Below are 14,216 nucleotides of genomic sequence, written 5' to 3' on the forward strand. Positions count from 1 at the left end.
AGAAAGAACATGAAAATCTGAACATTTTGGTTACTCATACTTCAAATTCTGAAGTCTGCATCACCCTCAAATTTGGGTTTGATTCTCAGAAATCTTCAAGAACACCAAGAACACATATTCAAGAAATTTTCAGAAATTAAAACCTCAATTTCTATATGATACCGAATCCTATTTTTGAAGTATAATATACCAAATCGACCAGAAAAATATGCTCTACAACATGGAAGCATCAAATCACATCAACAACATCAAGAACAAAAATTCATCATTTAATTATCAAATAATTCGATTATAAATAATTAAATAAGAAAATTACAGTGATTTCTGGGCAGAAACTGATGACTGATTCAGAAAGAAGATTTCGAGAGCTTCGTTTTGATATGCTGCACGCCCGAATCGGAGTTCGATAACGCCTTCGTTCGTGTGTTTGATTCTCGGGAACGTATTGGTTTTCTCGGGTTTTTCTCTGTATTTACGGTGTTTTAACTGGTTGCAAATGAATAAACGGAATAAACGAAATAAAAAAAATAGGCTATTTATATTTATGGAATATTGGATCGTTCTGGATCGTTTTGGATCATTTTGGATCATTAAATTAGTTGCTTAGCCGCTAAGTAATTGCAATAACGATCCGATTCAATACCAAAATTGGATAATTATCAAAACCGGGCTTTTTATAAAACACCATATACGAACATAACGTAAAAATATCCCGTCTTTCGAGATTACGGGTTTTTATTGATTACCGAAATAACTATCGTATCGAAAATATTGCGCCGGGCCGCGCACGGGTCAAACCGTAATCCGGATCGAAAAAGTCAAAACACGGAAAATGTCCGGAATTACCAGATTAGGTTAGGAAGGAGTTTTCGGAAGAGTTTCGGGTTGTAAAAACGCGAAACGGTTGAAGTTTGGAAGATTCCCGGCTTTATAAAATAATTTTATAATTATTCTGAAAATAATTAATAATTCATAAATCATTATAAAATCATATAACACTCCAAAAATTACCAGAAAAATACCACAATTATCTATATTTTATTCTGGACATTTAAAAATTCAAATATTCAAATAATGTCACATATAACATTCAGATATCTATTCTACTTTTCAGATAATTCACCAAAAATTTACATAAAATCACATAAACAATTCCAAATAATAATAATAATATTTGAAAATATATGGGATATTACAATTCCTTCATCAGCTTTTAGATCAAACTTTGATAGCTGTTCAGGGTGAGTCTTGAGAACAAAACACTTGCATCCAAATACATGAAAATATTTCAGATTTGGCTTCTTTTTCTTCACCATCTCATATGGTGTTTTTCCATGCTTGTTAATGAGTGTTGCATTTTGAGTAAAATAAGCAGTCTGCACAGCTTCAGCCCAGAAATAGGTTGGAAGCTTTACTTCTTCAAGCATTGTACGTGCAGCTTCAATGAGAGTTCTATTCTTCCTTTCAACAACTCCATTTTGCTGTGGAGTTCCAGGAGCAGAAAATTCCTGCCTTATTCCATGGCTTTTGTAGAACTCTTCCATTATCAAATTCTTGAACTCAGTGCCATTATCACTCCTTAAAATTTTGACAGAATCTTTGACCATTTTATCCAGCTGTTTGACATGATCAATCAAGATAGATGCAGTTTCACTTTTTGTGTGCAAGAAATACACCCAAGTATATCTGGTGAACTCATCCACTATGACCAACGCATACTTCTTCTTTACAATAGACATGACATTTACTGGACCAAATAGATCAACATGTAGTAGATGATAAGGCTCAAGAATTGATGATTCAGTCTTGCTCTTGAATGAAGATTTTCTTTGTTTGGCTTTCTGACATGAATCACAGAGACCATCAGGAGCAAATACTGTGTTTGGCAATCCTCTCACAAGATCTTTCTTGACCAGTTCATTTATATTATTGAAATTTAAATGAGAGAGTTTCTTATGCCAATTCCAGCTTTCTTCAATTGATGCTCTACTCATTAGACAGATTGCAGAACCATCAGTACTTGTTGAAAGCTTAGCTTCATAAATGTTACCACGCCTGTATCCTTTCAGAACAACTTTGCCTTTAGATTTACTCACAATTTCACAGTGTTCTTCAAAGAAATCAACATGATAACCTCTGTCACAGATTTGACTTATACTCAGTAGGTTGTGTTTAAGTCCTGAGACTAGAGCTACTTGTTTAATTATGACATTTCCAAGGTTGATATTGCCATATCCCAATGTTTTTCCAATGTTGCCATCTCCATAAGAAACACTTGGGCCAGCTTTCTCCAAAAAGTCTGATAGCAGGGCCTTATTTCCAGTCATATGTCCTGAACATCCACTGTCCAGAACTAGAATATTTTTCCTGTTGCCCTGCAATCACAAAGACCACTAATTATTAGTTTTAAGGACCCAGACTTGCTTGGATCCTTTGGCCTTATTAAGTTTGTTAACATTTGCAGCAGATTTAGCATCAGAGTTTATGTTAACATTTTTCTTATCAGAACTTACACTATCAGACTTTGAATCAGAATTTACACTAGAAGGAACAATGGAAACTTTCTTCAAAGAAGGTTTTATTTGATAATAATCATAGTACAAACTATGATATTCCTTACAAGTATAAATGGAATGCCATAAACTTCCACAATGAAAACAAGGATTTTGTGGTTTGTATCTAACAGACTGACTCTTAACTCCTGATTTTGAAGGTAAGGAGTTAATATTCTTATTCTTCCTGCAAAAAGAAGCCAGATGGTTAGAACTTCCACAGTTATGACATGTTTTCCTAGGAGCATCAGGAACAGGTTTATAATCATTGCTTTTATTCACACCTTCCTTTCCATTCCTATTTTTCCTAGGAGATTTTACCTTGTTTGCATTCTTGACATCTTTCAGCTTATGCTTAAGCTGCTTCTTTGTCATTAAGCCTATGTTCACTTCAGTTGTCTTTTCCTGTTTTAGTTTGTCAGAAGTTGATTCCTTTGTAACTTCTGATTTTTCATTTTTAGACTTTACAGTTACAAACTTAACAGGTTTTAACTTTGGCTTTTGCTTATCAACAGACTTAATTTCTTCAGTTCCTTTATCTTTCTTATCTTCTCCATAACCTAAGCCCTCTTTCCAGTTTCCACTACTTAGCAAATTTTGAGTTGTTTTGCCAGAGTTAGTCCAAGTCCTGATAATCTCTCTTTCCTTTTCTAACTCAGTTTTTAGAGATTCATTTTATTTTAGCACTTCATTCCTAACATAAAAAGCATCATCTCTATCCTTCTGAGTTTGATGGAACATGACTAACTCTTTTTCTAAGAAGTCATTTCTTTTCTTAAATGCAAGATTTTCAGAAGTTAATCTTTCACATGTTAAATTTTGATCTCTATAACTAACAAACATGGTTTTAAGATATCTTCTCAACTCATTAATATCATCAGTATGAAAAGCATAAGTAGTCTGAGGTACCTTTGTTTCAGCAGCTTCAGAACTGCTCTCAGCACTTTCTTTATCAGCATTTGCCATCAATGCATAGTTTTCCTCACTTTCAGAGTCTGAGGTGTCTGTCTAGCTTTTCTGCTTTATGACAAGAGCCTTGCCTTTGTCACCCTTTACCTTCTTGCAGTCAGGAGATATGTGGCCTTTCTCACCACAATTATAGCATTTAACATTGGTGTAATCTCTTCTGTCAGACTTTCCTCCTCTGCCTTCAGATCTTCTGAAATTCTTCTTATCAGAACTTATGCCTTTCCTGGAAAACTTCTTTCCCTTCCTGAACTTCCTGTATGCAATCTTTGTGATTCCTTTCACCATAAGAGCACACAGCTTCATCATCTCCTCATCAGCATCAGTCTCAGGCAAGCTTTCAGAATCTAAGTCATCATCACTCTCAGAACTTGATGACTCAGTATCAGACTTTATGAAAAGAGCTTTACCCTTGTCTTTTTTTGAGGAAGCTGCTTTGGGGAATTCTTCTTCAGCCTTAAGAGCAACTGTCCTTGACTTTCCTCCTTTCCTCTTGCTTCTTTGTTCCATCTCCAGCTCATGAGTCTTGAGCATTCCATAGATTTCGTCAAGAGTTGTTTCATCAAGATTGTAGTTATCTCTTATTGTCGTTGCCTTCAAATCCCAACATTCAGGAAGAGCTAACAGGAACTTAAGGTTTGAATCTTCAATATCATACTCTTTATCAACCAATGACAAATCATTCAAAAGTTTGACAAATCTATCATATAAATCATTCAATGACTCATTAGTCTTTGAGTCAAAGTGTTCATACTCTTGAGTAAGTATTGTCTTCCTGTTCTTCTTAATTGTGTCAGTTCCCTGACACCTTGTTTCCAGAGCATCCCATATCTCCTTGGCAGTCTTGCAGTTGATTACCCTTTTTGACATTACATTATCAATGGCACTATGCAGTAAGTGTCGTACCTTAGGATCCTTAGCAATTGATGCTATGTCTTTAGCAGTATAATCACTCTTCTCCTTTGGTACGGTCTTTGCTGCTTCACCTGCAACTGCAACAGCGAGTTTGGTTGGTTTGTGAGGGCCTTCCTTGATTCTATCAAGGTATTCTGGATCTGTTGCTTCCAGGAACATGGTCATCCTTACCTTCCATATGGGATATTTAGATGGTCTCAGTATGGGAACTCTGATAGTCTCATACCGACTCTGAATTTGTGTCTTTGGTGGTTCCTTAGTTTTGGTAGGCTTAGTTGGAGTTTCTGTGTCCGACATGATTGTGTTTGGATCTTTAACTGTATGTATGTTAATAGATAGGCTCTGATACCAATTATTAGGTCACACACACTGTAGAGGGGGTGAATACAGTGTATAGTACACTCAAATCGAACTTTAAGAACTTAAGTAACAGAAAACAAACTTTATTGAAACAATAAACTCTGTTACAGTATGGAACTGTTACCTCTCAGTGATGAACAAATATCACGAGAGCTGCTAGGGTTACAATGAATAATCTTCCCTAATAATGATAACACTTTTAGTGTAAACCCTATATCTGTGTTTATATACTACATAGTTACAAGATAATGGCTAATTGATATGGAATATAATTCTGCTTCCTAAAATATATCAATCAGATAACTTTTCTTCCAAGTATTCCATTCTTTACGGAATTCCTTCTTCATGCATATCTTTTTTTATGTTTATCTTGATCTTCTTTCCTTTAATCAGCTACTGTCCTTATCTGATTGTCCTTCAGCACTTAAGTTCTGATATCTATCTTCTGATGATTATCTCCTGATAACATACGTATTGATATCCTTAAGTCCTGACTTCCAGTATAAGTACTGATCAACAGTTAAGTACTGATTTATCCTGTTCAAGTAAGATCTGAAAGCTAAACATAAAACATATTAGTCATGACATTATCAAATATATCTAACATGTTGGTTTTTACATATTTATTTGATAATTTTTAGAAGTTTTAGTAGAAGTCATTTTTGGCCGTGTTTTTTGTTTCTGGTGTGTTTATACGTGCAAATATAAATTATCGTGGGTTTTAAATTTATAAATTTTATTAGAGTATAGTTGGATTGTGTTGTTTGGGATTGATTTTGAGGGGGTATGACCACGGGAAAAGTCCGTTTTACAAAGACGTTATTTCAAAAAAATTTCTAAAATATTTATTTCAATTTCAAATTATTATCTTTTATTATTTTATAAAATCATAATTTGATTCAATTATTTATAATTTGTTTTAATTATTTATTTATTCATTTAATTGATCGATTAATTTTAATTATAAATAGTTGAATGAAGTGTAATTATTTATAATTGAGCCGACTAATATTCTAATATTATTTTGAGCTTTTAAAATTATATAAAGGTATTGAATATTCAATTGATATTATTATTCATTGAATTCTTCTTGTTTTATTCATAGAAAATAGATCGTTTGTTCGTTTAATACGAAACGAACGCGTATAGTCTCACACAAATATTCTGCTTTCATTAAAAATACTTTTGAGACCCAAATTCTTTTATTTTAAAAGGTTTCTTGTTTTGTGAGTGGTTCGGAGTCGATTATTGATCGATAAATCATATTTTGACCCGATTTCAGTTCTAAACATACCGAGTCGAATCTTTTAACAAATCGAGTCATGTGTTGTATGAATTATATGATATGTGAGTTATGTGTTTACGGGCTATGTGAATTACGTGCGTACGTGAGTCAAGAGTCTTGTATTTGGCTGTCTTCTTTATGTGCGGGCTATCATATGGGTAGAGAATAGGGTTGTTAGGTCACACAATACTGTAGAAGGGGGTTGATACAGTGTTTATACAATCAAATCGATTTAAACACAACTATGTAACAAAGATCAAGTATATTCAATAAACTCTGTTATAATATGAATTGTTGTTCTCTCTCAGTGATGAACAATATCACTAAGAGCTGATAGGTTACAATGTATAATCTTCTCAATAATGATAACACATATAGTGTAAAACCTAAGCTGTGTTTATATAGTACACAGTTATAAGATATATTCTAATTGATATGGAATATAATTCTATCTCCTAAAATATATCAATCAGATATCTTCTACAAGTCTTCTAGTCCTCTAACTCTTCATGCATATCTTCTTTTGTTTTAGTCCAGATCTTCTCTTGTAAATCAGCCGCATTCCCTATCTGAAAGTCTTCCCGCACTTAAGTACTGATATGTATCTTCTGACACCTTAAGTTCTGATATTAAGTTCTGACTTCAGTAAGTTCTGATTTCAATAAGTCCTAATATGTCCTGTTGTTAAGTTCTGAAAACTAAACACAGATCATATTAGACATGACATCTCAAATATATCTAACAATCTCCCCCAACGTGTAAATTATGCAAAATATACAAGTTAATAAATTTGATGATGTCAAAAACATTTTAATTACAAATGTAATGAGAGTTTAAATAGACAATTAACTACAACTTACAGTCTTTGTAGCTTTTATAAATCTCACTGAGTCAATCTGAATCCAAAGTGATTCTTTACAAAATTTGATATCAGCTTTTCTTCTTTATTCCTCAGGACTTGAGCTATTGTAGCTTTGACTTGCTTCTATTCTTCATTTTGACTTCCAATCTGGTAGATTGTAGTCCTTAGAGCAGAGATATGGTTTCTTTCTAAACCATCACCCAGTCTTATTACCCTTGGATGAGAAGAATCTTCATTACAGCACAGACATTTCTCTTTCAAAATCACTTTAAGTTTAGCAGAATCCTTCTTCATTGGAATTTCATTTCCATCATCTTCAACTATATTGGGAATGAATTATGTAACCCTTGATCCAGAAATTCTTGCTTTATCTCTTATAGTCTTTATAATGAAATTTGACCATCTCCTGGTAATCTTAGACTTTATCTTTAAAAGATAATGAAAGAATTGAAGTTCTTTCAGGGATTTGTTCAGCACATCTGATTCTAACATTTGATATGTTCTTCCTTCTTCAAGAAATAGAATCAGATTTTCTTTGACATTATGCTTGTCATGAGAATCCAGTACCACTTGAACAGATATAACCTTGTCAAGGTGTTTCTGTGTAACATCTTCAAGAGGTTTGTCAGTTAACAAAAATGGATCTCTTATAGCAACTTCAACTCCTGTTTTGATATTAGCTTCATCAGAACCTAGCCCTGGTCTGTCTCTTTGTTCTGTAGCATTTAACCCAATAGTCATGAAATCAGACAGCAATTGGCTTTTCTTTGGATCTGATGGTTTGACATTTTCCCATAGAAGTTTCTTTTTATCAGCAACTTTCATTTTGTCTAAATCAACGTGAGCTATGTCAGAGGTTGATGTCTTGATGACTTTATCAGAACTTGTTGTTTCTTTTGTAGCTTGTTGTTCTTCACTCTGAAAAACTTGAGCTTTGTCAGAGGTTATCTTCGATTCTTCAATAATCTTTCTTCTTTTCATAGTTTGAACAGATTCATCTTCAGCAAGAGTATCATCATGAACTTGAACCATTTTGCACACTGGTTTCATCAGGATTTGAGGAATTTTCATCTCCTGTGGCTTTATTGGTACATCAACATTTCCTTTCCCTTTATCTTTGGGATCAATCTCAGTTTTTGATCTAGTCTTGGGCTTTGATGCCTCAGTATTTGATTTCTCCTTGATCACAATGCCTTTTTCCTTAGTCATGGAGGTTTCTTTGTAACAGAAGCTTTTGACTTTAGAGTTATCTTCGCAGCTTTAAATCTAGCTTCTTCCTCCTTTAGATTTTCTAAATCCATTCCAGGATTATGTTTTAAAAATAATCTTCTAGCAATCTCTTCATCAAGTGTCTGGATTTTAGGATCCTTGTAGTAGACTGTAGTCTGCTTTCCCTTGAGCTTCAGAGTTTGTAGAAACTTCTGAGAGTCTTGACTTCCACCTTGAATCAAAACATCAGGCTTTGTCATCAGACTTTGCTTATCAGAACTTGATATCATACTTTTAGCATTCACATCATCAGAACTTGACTTGTTCTATGTAGAAGATTTGCTAACATCAGAAATTACTTTCTGTGAAGATTTTCCTTGAACTTTTCCTTGACCTCCACTCTTATCAGAGTTTCCCTACTCATCACCTTTGTCATCCTTCTTATTCAGTATTTGAGTAGGTGAGCATTTGGACTTAACTACCTTCTCCCCCTTTTTGGCATCATCAGGTAGTAGGAGAGAGAGAGAAGAAGTTCTACTGAAGATTGAATTTCATCCAGTTGAGCTTTTTGAGAAGCTTGATTCTGCAGAACCTAATTAATTTGGGACTGTTGTTGTTCTTGAACTTTCTCAATAGCTTGAACTTTCTCAGAAATAGGTCTGATAAACCTCTTTTTATCAAGCTTGGTCTCCAGATCCAGCTTTTCAGCTTTTTCCAAAAGTTTGTCAACCTTGTCATGAGTTGTAGAGTGTTAACCTTGAAGAGACTTGACACTTAGAGCTGTGACTTTGAGTTGAGTCTTGGAATCAGAATTTGTCATCAGCTCATCAGCTTTAGCAATATGCTTAGTCAGAACTTTAGAGCTTGGAATGAAATCAGATTCATTTCACTTCTTCGTCCACTCAACCCCTCTGTGAGTTTCTTCCCAAGGAACAGGAGCATCCTTTTTAACAAATTTTTGAATGAGTGCCTCCTTTCCAAGAATAGGAGCTGGAGTATCTACTGAAACAATGTCTCCAAAACTTGAAGAAAACTCATTATCCTCTGATAACACAAGAGTGTGTGAGGCTATAGGAGATTCTGGAACAACTTCACCTAAATTCTGATCTCCAGGTTCCTGATCCAGAATTGGTGTAGATGGTATCTCAACATTTAAGGTTGGAGAATTAACTATAGATGGTTGAGCTGATGTTGGAGCTTCCAGATAAAGAACAGTTGGAATGTGCAGCCTATGGATGTCAATTTCAGGACTTAATCCTGAAACTTTAACTGTAACTTTGTCATGAAGAGGAGAGACATGAGGTGTGATCAATGTATCCTTAACAGTATCTTCAGCCTGAGTTGGGGGTGGTAAAGATTCAATTACTATTGGCTTTGAGATCAGAGATTCCTGATCCCCCTCCTCAGCTTCTTCAGTATCCTCAGATGGAGGCTTAGTCATATGCCTTCCTGCCCTCATTTTCTTTAATCTCCTTGATAGTAAAGGAGTTGCTTGAGCAGCATCAGAACTTATAGTTCTTTTCCTCTTCAAATTACCAGAACCCTCAGATTCAGTCTTTTTCTGATGGGTTGACCCTTTAGCTTCTTGTGTCATAGGTTCTGAAGCATGAACCTGTGCTTCTTCATCATCTGATTCATCCCTTAGAATCATCCTTCTTCTCCTTGGTGGAGCTTTAGGAATAGATTTTGCTCTTTTAGACCTTAAGGATGAAGGTCTGATGGTAGGTGCTGATGGTTGTTGTTGTGAGGATTGTGCTGGTTGGAAGTATGTTCTGATGGTAGGTTGAGTTGGTTAAGGTTGAGAAGTTTGAGCTATTTGTGTAGTAGTGGTAGGTGCTGATGGAGGTTGAGTTGGTTGTACATCAAGATATATAACACTGTATTTGTGAGTATCAGAGTTTACTAAGACTTGTTTGACAGATATGGGAATTTGGAAGGATCTTAGTACAGCCTTCATATTATCAGTGGATAATAAGTCAGTAAAAGCTCTTTTAGCAAGTTTAAATGGTGGAATTGACTCACTAAAATTCTGAGGTGCATCAGAACAACAGAAACTGTATAAAAGCTGACAGAACCTAGCAAAATAAACTGTATTTCTATCTTCTGTCATCCTATCACCTATGAAACCTAGTACAGCACTAGCATAATCAAAATGAGATTGATTAATTAGAGCATACCCAATTTGCTGACTAAGGATTAGAATTGCATCAAAGTTTGAACATTTGTTTGCAAAAGTTCATGTGATGCAGTCAAAGAAGAAACTCCAATCCTTCCTCATGTATGTCCTCTTCAGTTGTCCCAGCTTGGACAATGATTTTTCATAACCCAGATTGGCCATCATCTGTTAAAGAGCTGGCTCCTCAACTGCTGAACTGTAGACACAGTTTTTTGGAAGATGTAAAGCCTGTCGAACAGTTGATAGGGTAACTAAGTGTTCATCTTCCCCTATTGTAAATATGATGCTTGGGGACCCACCTTGTCCACCATCATCATAAACACCATTCCTCCAAAACTCCAGTACCTGCGTTCCTGAAAGTGATTGAGGTTGGGTCAATGCATACTCAATCTCGCTGTTAGCAAGAAAGTCCTGAATGAAGTGAAGATCTGATGGAGCTTCATCTTTGCTAAAAATAGCCAAGTAGTTGTTAGGAACAAACTTGGCTCCATTGAAAATGATGTCTTTTGGTGCCATTTCTATGAAAAATCAAATGAGAATAGTGTATACATAAGGTGTTTGTAAAATGCCTGTGAAAAAGTAGAGCTTCAGAGAATATTAGATAGAGAAAGAATAAGAGAGATTAAGAATAAGAAAAGTAGGTAAAAGATTGTAAAATCTTTTAACTCCCATATTGATACTCTCTCCACTCAACTGCTCTTTTTGGAAGTAAAACAGACACTTTACACGTGTCAGCCAGTAAATAGTTAAAGCAGGAGTTAGTGGGCACGAGAAATAAGAAGTAATTATTGTGCACATGCAGTTTTTCAAGGCAAACACATTTCCCACTAACCAAATGATTATGACTGTTTTTATCTCACTTAAATATATTCTGATAAAATATGACCGTTACAATATTTACCATAAGTCAAGTAAATAAATTATGCCACGTAAGCATCAGAGTTTCCATCAGGATTTGCATCAGAACTTGACTATTATCAGAATTTAATGGTCATCAGAACATGGCTTTTGTACTCAAAAAGTGAATGTTTGTTTCTGTGATTCTTCATACAAATACTGACTTGTTTCTTCAGAGTTTAATCATCAGAACTTTCATCAGAACTTATCCTCAGAATTTATGCAAATGACACTTAATTGTTTGTCAAAAATAACTTAATCACCACAGTAATTTTCATCATTCATATGGAGTGAGAGTGTGTGCATTAGCAAAATATCAGATAAAGATTAAAGTCTGATAAACTTCAGTACATCTTAGAAATAAGGCATAACTAAGAAAAATGCTTAAAATTTGTCTTTAATAATGAAGTCTACTATAGAATAAATTTATGCAAGAGTCCACCTCAACTCTTTGTGCTCATTTTATGCATCTTTTGACATTCTTTTTATAGTGGCTTCTCAGTGTAAGTGAGTCACCACTGCTATCAGAATTTATGCTATTATCAGAGTATTTCTCCAGTAATCAGAGAATGTGAAAAGTCACCAAGAAAAAATTATTTGCTTTTCTAATTCATAATACTTAATACCAGCAATGCACTTGGGTCTTCCCTTTCACATATTTACTTTAGATCTCAAAGGAGTACTTGATTTTGATTTTCTTTTCTTTTCTTCAGATAAGTGAGGCTTATCCAGCATGTAGTTCATCCTTAAGATTTACTAACATCAGAATTTGACAGATAAGAAGCAAGAATCTAGTTTGTGACTTAGTAGTAAGATACACAAAGTAAATTTGACTAAGCTCAAAATCAGAATTTGCTTGTGTTAATGAATTTCCACATAAACAACTAATTCAAACATGAGATTTCTAGTATATTAAGGACTACTAGGTCAGCATCTAGCACAGTAATCCTCATTAGATTGAATAGTCACAGAACATTCAAAATACTATCAGAGCATATAGATCCACATCATATAATAATCAGTATTTAATGTATTACAATTTAAGCACAAATTACATGAAGATAAGACAATCTATAAACACTGATCATAAAGTCTGATGCATGAGAACAAAAATTAAGTAGATTTTGAGAAAGAACCTGAAACCATTCCAAGTTCATTTACCAGTCTTGTAAAAGTAGCTTCACATAGTGGTTTTGTGAAGATATCTGCTAGTTGTTAATCTGTTGGAACAAAATGCAATTCTACTGTATCTTCCATGACATGTTCCCTTATGAAATGGTACCTAATGCTGATGTGCTTTGTCATTGAGTGTTGAACTGGATTACCTGTCATAGCAATAGCACTTTGATTATCACGGTAAATAGGTATTTTAGAAAATCCTAACCCATAGTCCAGTAACTGATTCTTCATCCAAAGAATCTGTGCAACAGCTTCCTGCAACAATATATTTTGCTTCTACAGTTGATGTGGAAATTGATTTATGTTTCTTGCTAAACCAAGAAACCAATCTGCCTCCAAGAAATTGGCAGCTTCCACTAGTGCTTTTCCTGTCTATTTTGCATCCTGCAAAATCTGCATCTGAGTAACCTATTAGCTTAAAATCTGATTCTCTAGGATACCACAATCCTAGATCAGATGTACCCTTGAGGTACTTGAAAATTCTTTTCACAACTATTAGATGAGGTTCTATTGGATCAGCCTGAAATCTTGCACAAAGATAGGTAGCATACATGATATTAGGTCTACTTGTAGTTAAATAGAGTAATAAACCAATCATACCTCTGTAGTTAGTAATATCTACTGATGCTCCAGTATCTTTATCTAACTTGGTTGCAGTGGCCATGGGAGTGGATGCAGTTGAACAATCTTGCATTCTGAATTTCTTGAGTAAATTTCTAGTGTACTTAGATTGACAGATAAAAGTACCTTCTTCATTTTGCTTGACTTGAAGTCCCATAAAATAGCTAAGTTCTCCCATCATACTCATTTGATATCTTGACTGCATTAGCTTTGTAAACCTTTCACAGAGTTTGGCATTTGTAGAACCAAATATGATATCATCTACATATATCTGTATCGAAAGTAAGTCCTTTCCATGGTTGAGGTAGAACAGTGTTTTATCAATTGTACCTCTGTGAAATCCACTTTCTAGAAAGAATTGAGTTAAAGTCTCATACTATGCTCTTGGAGCTTGCTTAAGGCCATAAAGTGCTTTTTCAAGTCTGTAGACATGATTTGGAAATTTTAGATCTACAAATCATGGAGGTTGTGCAACATATACCTCTTCTTCCAATTCTCCATTGAGAAAAGCACTTTTCACATCTATTTGAAAGACTTTGAACTTTTTGTGAGAAGCATAAGCCAAAAAGATTCTTATGGCTTCAAATCAAGCAACTGGTGCAAATGTTTTATCACAATCAATAACCTCCTGTTGAGAGTAACCTTTAGCAACCAGCCTTGCTTTATTTCTTGTAATTATGCCATCACTGTTAGTTTTGTTTCTGAACACCCATTTTGTGCCAACAATTGATCTGTTATTTGGTCTTGGCACTAGGGTCCAGACTTTATTTCTTTCAAATTCATTTAACTCTTCTTGTATTGCTTGCACGCATCTTGAAGAGCTTCTTCCACTTTCTTTGGTTCAGTCTGAGAAAGACAAGAATGATAGAGATATTCATTTGATGTTGATGTTCTAGTTCTGACACCTACTTCAGGATCTCCAATTATTAAGTCAGGTGTATGAGCCTTAATCCACTTCCTTGCAGATGGAAGTTGTTTTCTAGAACTGGATCCTCCACCATGATCCATGTTGTCTCCATCAGCATTTTCTGGATTTGAGTTGGATCCTTCAGGATTTGAAGAATCAGAGTTTCCAAAATTATCAGAATTTGGCTCATCAGAACTTGATGAATCAAAACTTGAAGAGCCAGTGACAGGTTCTGATGCTTCTTAAAAGTCTTGAGATGTGGTAGGATCATAGGCTTGATCCCCCTC

The sequence above is a fragment of the Apium graveolens genome, chromosome 2, assembly GCF_009905375.1.
Source record: "Apium graveolens cultivar Ventura chromosome 2, ASM990537v1, whole genome shotgun sequence".
Classification (NCBI taxonomy): Eukaryota; Viridiplantae; Streptophyta; class Magnoliopsida; order Apiales; family Apiaceae; genus Apium; species Apium graveolens.